This window comes from Silurus aristotelis, assembly GCF_946808225.1.
Source record: "Silurus aristotelis genome assembly, chromosome: 20".
Taxonomy (NCBI): Eukaryota; Metazoa; Chordata; class Actinopteri; order Siluriformes; family Siluridae; genus Silurus; species Silurus aristotelis.
The window spans coordinates 22,057,887-22,070,386 of NC_139593.1; the positions used below are offsets into that span (position 1 = coordinate 22,057,887).

Sequence of the window (12,500 nt, forward strand, 5' to 3'; positions counted from 1 at the left end):
TGATGTCCTTGTGCTCACACACACACACACACACACACACACACACACACACACACACACACACACAGCCACTAAGGCAAGGTAATTAAGTGGCAGTAGTTCAGTCATCACTCTTTCAGAGAGAGGTTGCGTCTTTATTCCCACTTGGTGAGTGAAATGAGCAGATGGGAGATAAAACACAGACGAATTCAAGTGTAATAATTTAGAATAAAGTCACATTTTTGGGTTTGGTTTTTATTCTCTGTGGAGTAATTAGTGAGTAAGTGAAAGAAATAGTTTGTACAGTTAATCCACGGCTGGACGGAGAGGAATCACGCCTTTCGCTCATTTTATATAAAAAATAAATGCAAATATAATTTTTGTCCTCCATGGTATTAGTAATTCTATTTCATTTGTCAAACAAACTAACGTTAGCAAAGCGCAGCTAGGAATAACAAGCTACATGCTAATGTTAGCTGAGAGGCACTGAAGCTCCGCCCCAAACCTTCTTCAACCTGCAGTTCATGTGAGATTTGAGGAGAAGCACCTGAGAGAGCGATAAGAGAGTAAACAGAGTCTCGACAGGAGAGACAGATGAAGCAATCTCTCTCTTCAGCTGACAGCACACACACACACACACACACACACCGAGTTCCACTCTCATTGAGTTGAGTGCTGACTCTGAAGGACTCGGGCATTTCACAAAATAGTACTCAGCAAGATTCTCAGACGTTTATAGAGTTCATCACTCACTACTCCACGTTCATCAATCCCCATCAGAGACCTTCATACAGATCCCCCTACCGATCCTCCTACCGATCCCTGAACTGTGAACCCCCTACAGGTCCTCCTACCGATCCCTGAACTGAACCCCCTACAGATCCTCCTACCGATCCCTGAACTGAACCCCCTACAGATCCTCCTACCGATCCCTGAACTGAACCCCCTACAGGTCCTTCTACTGATCCCTGAACTGAACCCCCTACAGGTCCTTCTACTGATCCCTGAACTGAACCCCCTACAGATCCTCCTACTGATCCCTGAACGGAACCCCCTACAGATCCTCCTACTGATCCCAGGCTTCAGTGTGTTGAGTGATGAGTTATTTGAAAACGAGGCTTTAAACACTGACAAATTCATTAATTTTCAAAACCTCCAAAAAATCCAAGCTACAAAAATTCACATCTACAGAGATTTTTATTCCTAAATTCGGGAACTAATGAAGTTTTGTAAAAGAGTTGAGTCGGCATGGCTGCTCATCAGGGATAAAAACGTATCGTTTACTTTAACTGTTCAATTCTGTAAAGCTGCTTTGAGACGATGTCCTGAAATAAAAACGAGTTTAAACTCTCGAATACTTTAGTGCGCATTCAGATTTTTAATCAAATCCACTTTTTGGCTCCAAATGCAGCTTTTTATTTGCATTTGTATAATAGTTATCTACATTCACTTCCTTCCTCAGGTGCATACCAGAAGCAAACATCAAGCACCTTCACCAGCAATCCCATGTGTCGCAGGTGAAGGGTCAAGACCTGCGCTAGGAACTGCGCTGAAATGCCTCACCCCCAAGCATGCAGCAGGAGCGAATTCTGCTATTCAGCTTCCTGCTCCATGTAAACCCTAATGCACGTGATGGAGATTGTCCTCTGGCTTCATGAAGGACATGCTGGCAGGAGAACGAGACGCTCCAGAGCTCCTCAGTTCACAGGAAGAGTGTGTTCATCGTTTAGACGCCAGAAACTGAGGAAGCCGAATTTTCGAATGATCTGTTAAGAGAATGTGATACTGCGCGCGCACACACACAAACACACACACACACACACACACACACACACACACACACACACACACACACACACACACAATCTTCTCTCCTTCATTTTTTGAGTTCTGTAATGTTTTTTGTTCTTTCTTTCCTTGCACTCGGTCATGCGAACACACACACACACACACACACACACACACACACACACACACACACACACACGGGACTGTTTGCTCGAATGACGTTTCAGAACATCGCTTCTTTTGATTGGTTAAAAACGAGGAAAACGGCACATTTTTTCTCCACCCTTCCGTTCCTACACTTGTTCCTACCAGGCGACGATGGAACAGAAGGAAAACCTGAGACTTGACTGACTGCTTTGTTGCATAGCAACAGGCGAAAGAACAACCCCTGCGTCCTCAGGGACCCCCGTTACAGACCTCAAATGGCGCAGTCGGGAAGAAAACCTGAATCTTTGCAATGCCAAGTGCAGGTCGGAACAGGTGCACCCTCAGGAGGAGGGAAGGACTGTACTCACCATAAGTATTGGCACCCTCAATGCATGAGGATCTCTAGGAACCCACAATACTGATTAATGTATTTTGATATAATCCTTTCACTCCTGTTTGTCTTAGGTACAACTGGTGTGTGTGTGTGTGTGTGTGTGTGTGTGTGTGTGTGTGTGTGTGTGTGTGTGTGTGTCATCCACACTATAGGTTTGTGAACACCTGACAATAATATTTCTATGTGCTTCTTTTTGAGCATTTCATTTCCACATTGAGTCTCTATTTAATGTAATAATGGGTTCAGTGTGTGTTCACATTCATTGTTCAATACAGTTGAGCGTTGGAGCTCTACACCAGAAGTTCTTCCACTTCAACTGCTGGCTTTGTGATCTCCTAGTTCATTTAAAGGGGAAATATCCTGCTTCCACACCCAAAGACGTCCGATTTGAACTTTGCGGTAACAGTTTGGTGAAGAACCACACATGGGTGTAAAAGTCAGGTGTTTATGCTCCAACACTTCTGGCCGTATAGTGTAGCTAACTAGCTTAGCATACTTCATTACATCACTTTACATCACAAGAGCAGCTTAGACTTGCTGATAACATCCACATCTGCTCAACAAAAAGTTGTAAAACTCTAACATGGAATAAAAAAGAACTCTGACTGCTAACAATCTTCTCCTTATAGACCAGGAGAATGAACACATCAATCTGAAACGTTTGACGGCTGCGTTTACGTTTTACACTCACCCGTGTTTGATGAAGATCCTCTAAGCCCTTATCTCCTCACCGTCTTACCTACACCTGACATTTACATTTGTGACATTTAGCAGACGTCCTTATCCAGAACGACGTACAAAAGTGCTTTGAGTCTCCAGTAATGAATAAATCTACACTGTACACAAGATTACAAACGTAATATAAATATAACTCTTGAATTCTACACAGCAAACTTGGAAAGTGCTCATTTAAGTGTTTCAGGAAGAGGTAGGTCCTCAACCGTCGCTTGGAGATAGTCAGGGACTCTAGAGGAAGTTTATTCCACCACCTCGGTGCCAGAACAGAGAAGAGCCTTGAAGTAAACGAACACTCTTGTGGCTGATGAACACAAATGTCCACAAACGCACTTCCATATCTAGTGGAGGAAAAATCTCTTCCCAGAAGAGTGGAGGGAATTAGAAGAGCACATTTGGACTAAATGTAGAATGCGACGCTCAAAAGGCACATACGGGACTTATGGAGGTGTCAGTAAGCATTTGACAGTAAAGTGTAGTTTTGGGACTTGTCCTGCACGGGTTTAGCTCAGGTTTTGCTAACTTTAGAAAGTAATACAGCTTGGGATTAAGAGAACATGACGCTTTCTTGATAACTGCCAGCCTGATGAGTTAGACCACCTGAGCGTCTGATTGGTCCATGATGGAATAATGCATAAAAGTCTCTCGAAGTAACTAAGACTGTTTCCATGACTCATGTTTGTCTGGTGTCGCCTGTAAAGTCGTAGCTCGGCTTCATGTGGGCCGTAGGTGTGTGTGTGTGTGTGTGTGTGTGTGTGTGTGTATGTGTGTTTATTTCTCTACTTTTTTTTCAGGGCAGATTTTTCCCCTGGTTCTGGCGCTGGTCTGTTTGTTCTGAATTGCAAATGATGATGTGTACAAGCTTAAGGCGACGGCAGAGGCGGAAAAAATGTGAAGTGTTCAAGACCAGATGATAAGATGAGATAAAATAAGATGCAGCCCACAGCGAGTCTCAGAGCGCTTCAGTGCATCAGGGGAAGACACATCGACATAATAAACTAGAAAACTACAGGGGGAAAGGAAAAGGTTGATCTGAGATGAGATTAAAAAAACAAAACAACAAGTAATAACTTTATGTAAAATTTGACTGTATGAACAGACAGCGTTCTAGTGGCCTGTGGAAGCTTTCAGAGTGTGACAGGAGCGTGGGTCAGAGTTCTCAGGTACACCAGCTGATGATTCCATGTAATCGTCACACTCCACATGCTCTCGTAGTCAAGAGCAAAGATGAAAAGCTCCAGGTGGATGTTTCCATCGTGAGTCAGAGTGTAGAGCTCGGTTTCTGAGCCATGCTCAGAGCTTTGCTGTTCACTCAGAGAGTTCATTAAGCAGAAATACAGTCGGACGTAAACAGGAAGTACGTCCTCGCTAATTATTTGTAAACTCCAGAAATGCGAGTCCTGAGTTTCCCGTCTTTTTTATTTCTAGACCGCTACACCAGGGAAAACCCTTCGAGATGTGGATTTAATCACGGAGTCACATTGAAGCCAACACCTGACATGTTCCTGTAACGAATGCGACAGATTGGAGTCCACTTTAAACGCAGTGTGATGCCAATTTGAGTCAAATCTTCTACAGGCCATTTTAATGCTGCATCTGCAAGCTGGTGTGGGACCGGATGGAATGAGGCAGCGTGGTGCGTTCATCTCCGTTTGTCTTACCTTTACGCTTAATGCTTTCAATCTGCCACGAGACGTCTTATTAATTACATATCATTCATTAAAGTGTCCCATGTCAGCCATCTTCTATTATATTTATTATATTCCTGTTTTGGGACGAATCGAGCCACGAGTCGTTCCACTCAGGAGCCACTCGGATTATGGAATCAGCAACTTATACACTTTGGATCATATTCCAGAGCAGAACAAACGATTATTAAGCCAAAGACAAACAATGAGAAACAGAAATTATTTATCCATTTAGTGTTGCACAATATCCTCCGTCTGTCACGTGACAACGAAAGCAATAGGAAACAAATTTGTTGATTAGTTCACCTTTCAGGTTCTCTGAAGCTCAGGAGTGTCAAGAGTCTGGGGTCTGGAGTTTCCTGTACAGAGTCTGAGCAGCTTTCATGTGTCAAATCAACAAATGATTCGGATCAGAAGAGATGTGAGCGGTGAACGAATGAAGTGGTTTTCACGTGACAAACGTGATCATTTTGCATGTTATTTGAGGCAAACACAGAATCAACAAACCACATTCTGTGATGCAACATTAGTCCTACAAATCAGGGGTCCTCATTCAATGCCACTGAACCACACAGACAGAATGAAAACATTTGAATTTCTATTTTATTTACATTTTATTGACTTTTCCAGTCTGCAAAGTGTTTGACCACTTCAGCCTGTGCTCATTTGCGGCATTATTTCAGTCCCAGTTTTATTTTCTGAATCTAAACCACCAACTGTGTCACCAGCATCGCACCTCCACACCATCACACCTCCTCCTCCATGCTTCACAGCGGGAACCACACATTCAGGAACCGTCTATTCACCTTCTCAACGTCTGACAACGACACGGCGCTTAGAACCAAAAATCTCAAATATGGACTCTTGAGACTAAAGGAAAGTTTTCCACTGATCTAATGTCCATCTTTTGTGTTTCTTGGCCCAAACAAGTCTCTTCTGCTTGTTGGTCTTTCAAAGTAATGGAAGTCAGCATCATGACTTCACGTTGTGCTCTAAAGTGTCATGACAGTACAATATGAGAAAGCATTCTTGGCTCCCTGTTCTTTAATCTGCGACTCTCTACAGAGAAAGCACTCGAGTCGAGAATTCATCACCTGATAGCTCTCGGGATGCGCTCCGGCTCTGCTGGACCGGTGTGACCTGCGAGAAACGTTCACCTCTCAGTGGTGTCAGGTCTTTAATCATTTTCTCAATTGAAGCGAGATGATGTGCAGTGATCAGATTATGAAGTGTATAAAGAGGCAGGGGAAGGTGGTGTTTTTGTGCTAGGGCAGATGTTATGGCGGAGCGAGAGAAGCTTTAAATAATAACGGCTCGAGATTCAGGCGAAGCCGAGCAGCCGAGGTCTCTGGTGAGCATTGAGGCAGCCGACTCGAAATCCTATTTACTCTGTCCTGAGGGAATTCCGCTAACCAATTGCAGTCTGTCACTGCCTTCATGAATTCGATGGAAGAGGAGAATGTCATGGACGTCCCCTCGGAGATCAGCCTGCAAGCCCTTAATATCCAAGCAGTAAACAGACACGCCATTGGTGACGGAGACAAAATGGAGTTTTTAACTCTAACCTTCACGGTAACCTTTTGGGTTTTATTTATTTAACAACCCTCCATCGCATTATCATTACTGTGCAGACAATCCAGAGTTCTTCTGGTCTAGAGCTTCTTTAATGCACTGGGGATTTCAACAGCAGAATAAATGTATCAGTTGTTCAGGCCCACATCTCTAGCAGGTTTTCCAGGGGTAGATCAGGTTTTAATCCCTGAAAACTATGAAGACACAGCAGGTTTTTTTAGCAAAGAATTAAACACTTTTTTGAGTCCTTGCGTTCCATTCTTTCTCCCTCAACCTCAAACTAAAGCTGTGAATATAAACTTCTGCCATCATTGTCATCTGTGGACCAACAAACAATTTTCTTTGCATGAGCTGTACACTGACCAGGCATTCGGAAGTTCTGACAAAGAACTGGTCATCTACCTGTACACCAAATACACTGTAACACAGATCCTTAACCACTGAGCTACTCATTATAAACTGAAGATGGCGCCGATGAGGTGGAGTGACGTCATTTAATTGCGAGTTTTTTTTTTTTTTTATACATATTTACACTTTCTCTTTCCAACTTTACTACAATAAAACACACCTTATGTGCATTAGCACAATTTCACAATAATTACAGTGTACAATAATATAATACCATGTGCAATATTATACAATAAAACCACATTTTAAACATATAGAACATTTCCTTTATTTTTCAATTATATTTCATTTATATTTATTTTTCTAATAATCTGAGGCAGTCGCCTGCAAAAGAATTTCCTTTGGAATTAATAAAGTTTTATCATATTTTTTATTCTATTTCTCTTATTATTGTAAATTCCTTTTTTTTCCCCCAATGTGTTTAGTTTTATCTACCCAACTAATTGTTTGTTTGTTTATTTAATGTCATTGCAAGTTGTTCTGTGTGTTATTGTGTATCCTGTTTCCTGTTCGGCAGGAAATCGATCATCCTGCTGCCTGACTTTATCCTGGACCACATCAGGGATGAGGGATATGAGTGATGAAGGCACACGAATAAACCTAACACAAGCTGAGTGGAGGTGTGAGACACGGTGGCTTTCAGGTAGTGTTTGAAAGCATTTACTGATTTTAGAGTCTTGAGGAACCCAGGTGTCATCAGGCTGGCAGGAGTTTGTTTGTTGTTTGGAATCTGAAGATAAACATTTTTAATGAAGGATTGGTGGATAGTCTGTGGCTGGAGCAGGTGGAGGAGGAGATACTGGAGGTTCGTGGAGGTGGAGTTTTTCCCAGATTAGGCAGCAGAGTTTCTTCAGTGGCGTTGGAGGAGCGATCAGGTTTATAGCTCGCAGTAGTCCTGCAGACTCGAGTCCAGATGGAAGAGCAGATTTGGATGGAAACACGTTACATGCACTTAATTGAAGTCTGAAAGGATGGGTGAAGTTTTGTTAGATTTTTTTTTTGACAGTTGACAGACGCTCTTATCCAGAGTGACTTTAGAAGGTTAAGAGCCTTGCTCAAGGGCCCAATGGAACTCAATGGAAAACCCTATCTGCCCTCTTCCATATCAACAATCTCATAGCTTGCTCAACTTACTGTAATTGACAGGGAAGACAGTGTATGGCCCTTCTACCCAGCATATACCCCTTCCACCCAGCATATACCCCTCACTCCCAGTATGCCCCTTTCACCCAGCATATACCCCTTTCACCCAGTATGTTCTTTCCACCCAGCATATACCCCTCACTCCCAGTATGCCCCTTCCACCCAGCATTTACCCCTCACAATCAGAAACTTCCAGCCATGACAAAAGTGCTGATCTGGTGACTTCTTTTCCTTCCTTTTGAATTTCTCCATGCTGAAATCCTTCTATTCTTCCTTCAGTACAGAAACGACTCAAACCTCCAGGTGTTAGATCCTGATTACATATCGCTTTTTACACTTTTAAAAACAAATTTTTAACAGCTTCAAAAATGTCCATGAATTAATTCATATCAGAATTAAGAAAACTATCAGCTGTGACTGGCTTCACTTCACCACTGATGCAACGGTCGTGCAAGAGGAAAAGTTGTATTTGCTGATTATCGATTGAGACGTTCGTTTTTCCCGATGATTCACTCATACACCGCACAGCTGCTTGGTTATTACAGGCTTCTCAGAAAAGGCACAAGCCACGTAAACTTCTGGCAACGTCAGGACCAGATATCGCTCTGGATAACTAATTATTGCTCTCAATAATTCTGAGATTCGAAGACTTAGCAATGTACATCATAATAATAATAAATAAATAAAGTAGCAAGCAACAGTTACGGCGGCCAAACACCCAAACATGGTCAGCTGCACATTCAAAGAAAAAGGTCAAGATGAACAAACAAGCAGCAGATATTGAAATGTTGTGAGTCAAATCTAGTTAAGATTGGACAAAATTTTTAGCAGGAGGACATTGGACAGATGGTTTAAAAGTTATGGCCTTCAACATACTTCCAAACTCGACCAAATGGTGGCGTAAAAAGTAGAAAGGAGAAAGTAGTTATTAATAGTAGTAATTATTGTTAGAATAATAATAACAAAATAGATTTAAAAGAAAAAAAGGACACAAAGTAGTAAAAAGGGGAAAAATGAATAATGCAGTACAATAAATAAGTAATGAAGATAAAAGTTGTCAGTAATTGGTTGAAGCAGGAAATATTTCAGAATGTCAAACGTGACAAAAATTACTGATGAAAAGGAGAAAACTACTTTCACAAGCATAAAACCAATGGGACACAATATGTCCATAATGTGTGTGTGTGTGTGTATGTGTGTGTGTGTGTGTGTGTGTGTGTGTGTGTGTGTGAAGGGCTGCCAATCAATAAAACTCTTAATCGAAATGAATCGCATGATTGTCACGAGGTAACTTGTGATTAATCGCAACTCCATCGCACATTTGTATCTGTTCTAAACGCACCTTAAATAAAAACTCTTCCAGTTTTGAATATTCTAATCCACATGGACAAATATTGACGCTTTATGCAAATATATGTTGATTATTAGTGAAACAACAGTGAGCATGAAATAAAATATTTGTGTAAATGTTTAAATGATGAGGATTTAAATGACGTAAATGATCAGGACACCTGATGTTTTAATCGCCGGATGTGTTGCACCACCGCAAATTTGGGCGCTTGATTTGAGACTCGGCGCATCAGTAAAATCAATGTTTGGGGATTTGAAAACAAAAAACTCTTTTATATTTATTTACTTACATCTTTTATAAAAATGGCCAAACAGAAAAAAAAACCCAGTGCTGTCAAAATGAATTTGTTAACGCGGTATTAATGCATAGACTTAAACAGCCCTAATATATACACAGTATCTCACAAAAGTAAGTGCACCCCTCACATTTCAGCAACCGTTTTAGTGTCTTCTGAAGGGACAAAACTGTAGAAATGAAAGGTGGATATATTTTACAGTATCAGTGTGCAGTTTGTGTATCAGTACAGATTTACTGTCCTCTAAAATAACAACATACACACATTATTTTCCAAATAACTGCCAACAAAAGTAAGTGCACCCTCAGTGATAACAGCTGTACGTAGTGTAAACATGCAAAACCACATGTTCTATTCATCATGTTGATGTTTTTATCTGCTTGTCAGAACCATACACATGTGTATCTGGTAATAGAGCAGATAGAATTTGGGGCTTTAAGTTCAATTCTCTCATGCTGACCACTGGATGTTCTACATTGACCTCATGGTAAAGACTCTGTTGAGTTATTTTTAGAGGAGAGTAAATCTGTACTGCTGTACAAGCTGCACATTGAATACTTTTAAATATATATATATGTTTCATTTCTATAGTATTGTCCCTCCAGAAGATATAATAAAATAGTTGCTGAAATGTGAGGGGTGCACTTACTTTTGTGAGATATATATATGTATATGGGCTCGGATTCAGGTGTAAAGTTGGTGAGGCTCAGGATCTGTGCAGGTTTCAGAAATAGACATTTCTCCATGAGTCAACATGCAGCTTATTCTGGAGCACTGGAACAGAGGTCTCGAGATGCTCTGGGTAATCTAATACCTGATGTGTGTGTGTGTGAGAGAGAGAGAGAGAGAGAGAGAGAGAGAGAGAGAGAGAGAGAGAGAGAGAGAGAGAGAGAGAGAAATAGAGAACAGAAAAGAGACAGATCTGTTTTTCTTTCTTAACTCAGATGTCAGGATGATGTCATCACTTTCCAGCCCACATTCATCTCTGAGAGGCTTTTTGGTCCTTCCTTCTGAAATCCTTCCAGATTCCTGTCTTCCTTTCAACTTACTTCTCAGCTCCTTCTTTCCTTCTTGCCAAATTCCTACGGTGCTCCTTCCTTCCTTCCTTCACTACATTTTTTTTATCCTGCCTTCCAAAATTCCTTCGCTGCCTCTAAATTCCTTGCTTCATTTCACCATTGTTGTTTAGTTCCATCACACACACACACACACACACACACACACACACACACACACACACACACACACACACAATTTCCTCCTCCATGTGTGATTGAGTGTCTGCACTTTGTATTTCTCATGATTAATATGATGAATGTCCGTGTGTGTGTGTGTGTGTGTGTGTGTGTGTGTGTGTGTGTGATGCTCCTGCCCCGCTGTAAATGACTCATCAGAGGAAAACTGGGAGCGCTAAATTTAATCCAAACATTTTGATTAGCATTTTTTCCCTGAGAGAAACTCACCTAAAATAAGGCTCATTTGCGTACTAATTTGCATACTCATTTGCATAAACAGCTTCTATTTGGTGTGGGTTCTGAACGCATAATTAGATCCGGAACTTCGGCTACTTTATTTGTGCCATTTTTGTTCCCTGATGACTTCATGAATGAATGAATTCCCTCCAACCGATGCACACACTGGGTGCCACACACACACACACACACACACACACACACACACACACACACACACACGCATATACTATTAAATATTCCATCTTTCATCATTACACAGTGTTTTAGCTTTGATGCCACACATCCAGTGTGTGATTTTGAGTTTATATTAAAGGTGAACGTTTTTTACCATCATGCTACTGGCTCAGATACGCCGTACACTCCATCAATCTCTCGTTTCAGTCAAACCGAGAACTTGCTTTTCTTTTTTGCATGATCTTCAGGACAATCCCTAGAGGTGCTAAAGATGCAGGATGACCCTACAGTTCTTCAGCGGCACTTTAAGAGTCACAAACAAATTAAATCCCTTTTTAAAATTGGCAGAATTTTAGGAGACTCTGAAAATGTCCTAAAAAGTGCTACGTTTGGCAGAAACCCATCACTACGCATCTCAAAGCTTCTGAGAAGAGCATCAGGAAAGCACAGTGGTGGAGGCATCATGCTCATCTTCACCCTTGACCTTACAGTTGAGAATAGAGCGGAGTCTTTTTAAGTATAATCATTTGCATGAGGGGAACGTTTTCTTTCTTCAGGTAACTAAATGATCATCAATGAAGGCTCTAATGATATTATGAAGGAAAGCTGGAGATATATTTATAAACTGTGACGCCAGCAGCTGGCTCGGACTCCGGCGTACAGATCTGTGGCTTCAAGCATGGTTTTATTTTGTGTCATTTCCTCCCTGACTCACTTCATGAATGAGCGAAGAGAGTGAACGGATTTAACGGCTTAATTATACAACACAGACAACTAAAGCCTTCTGAACACAAGAACCACACACACACACACACACACACACACACACACACACACACACACAGCCGCAGGAAGTGGGGGTGCAGGAAGTGGGGGTCCCTATTGGCGAGAGAGAGATTTTTTTTTTTAAATGTAGGCTATTAAAAATATTTTGCACAATTTATAAATTCCTTATGAATATTTTAGGAAATGATTTTGACACGTAGGCTATTAAGTGTATTTTGGATTTTAATTTAATTATTTTGATTATTTTAATAATATTGATTTTTCAGGTTCATGTGTAAAGCGCGTTTCACACGCGCGGGTGATTTGAGTTTGGTTTTCTCTGGCAGCGCGCACACATAGCCTAAATGCCTTGCCCTTGTGGAAGATCAAATTAGCTCTTCATACCTTTTACAACAACATGAAGATATCAGAAAAAGAGATCGGTGGTCTCTTTCCTGCTCGTGTTCCACATCCCTCTCAAAGCGCAGAGCGGGAGGCTATAACGCGTCTTTGTGTGGAAATATAAAACTGTTATTATATTTTTTAATGGATTCAACTTTATTATATTCTGTAAGTTACAAGTATT

General features: G+C 41.2%; 1 protein-coding gene and 1 long non-coding RNA gene across 2 annotated transcripts in view; one reads left to right on the forward strand and one right to left on the reverse strand.

Moving 5' to 3' along the window:
• LOC310715427 (protein kinase C beta type-like) overlaps positions 1–12,500 on the reverse strand; it is a 155,600-nt gene that overhangs the window by 32,506 nt on the left and 110,594 nt on the right. The gene's annotated exons all lie outside the window — the stretch shown is intronic.
• Positions 1,921–8,189, forward strand: LOC310716195. The gene is made up of 4 exons (XR_014530532.1): positions 1,921–2,247; positions 3,838–4,069; positions 4,472–6,782; positions 7,229–8,189. It is a non-coding gene; the product is annotated as an uncharacterized lncRNA (long non-coding RNA).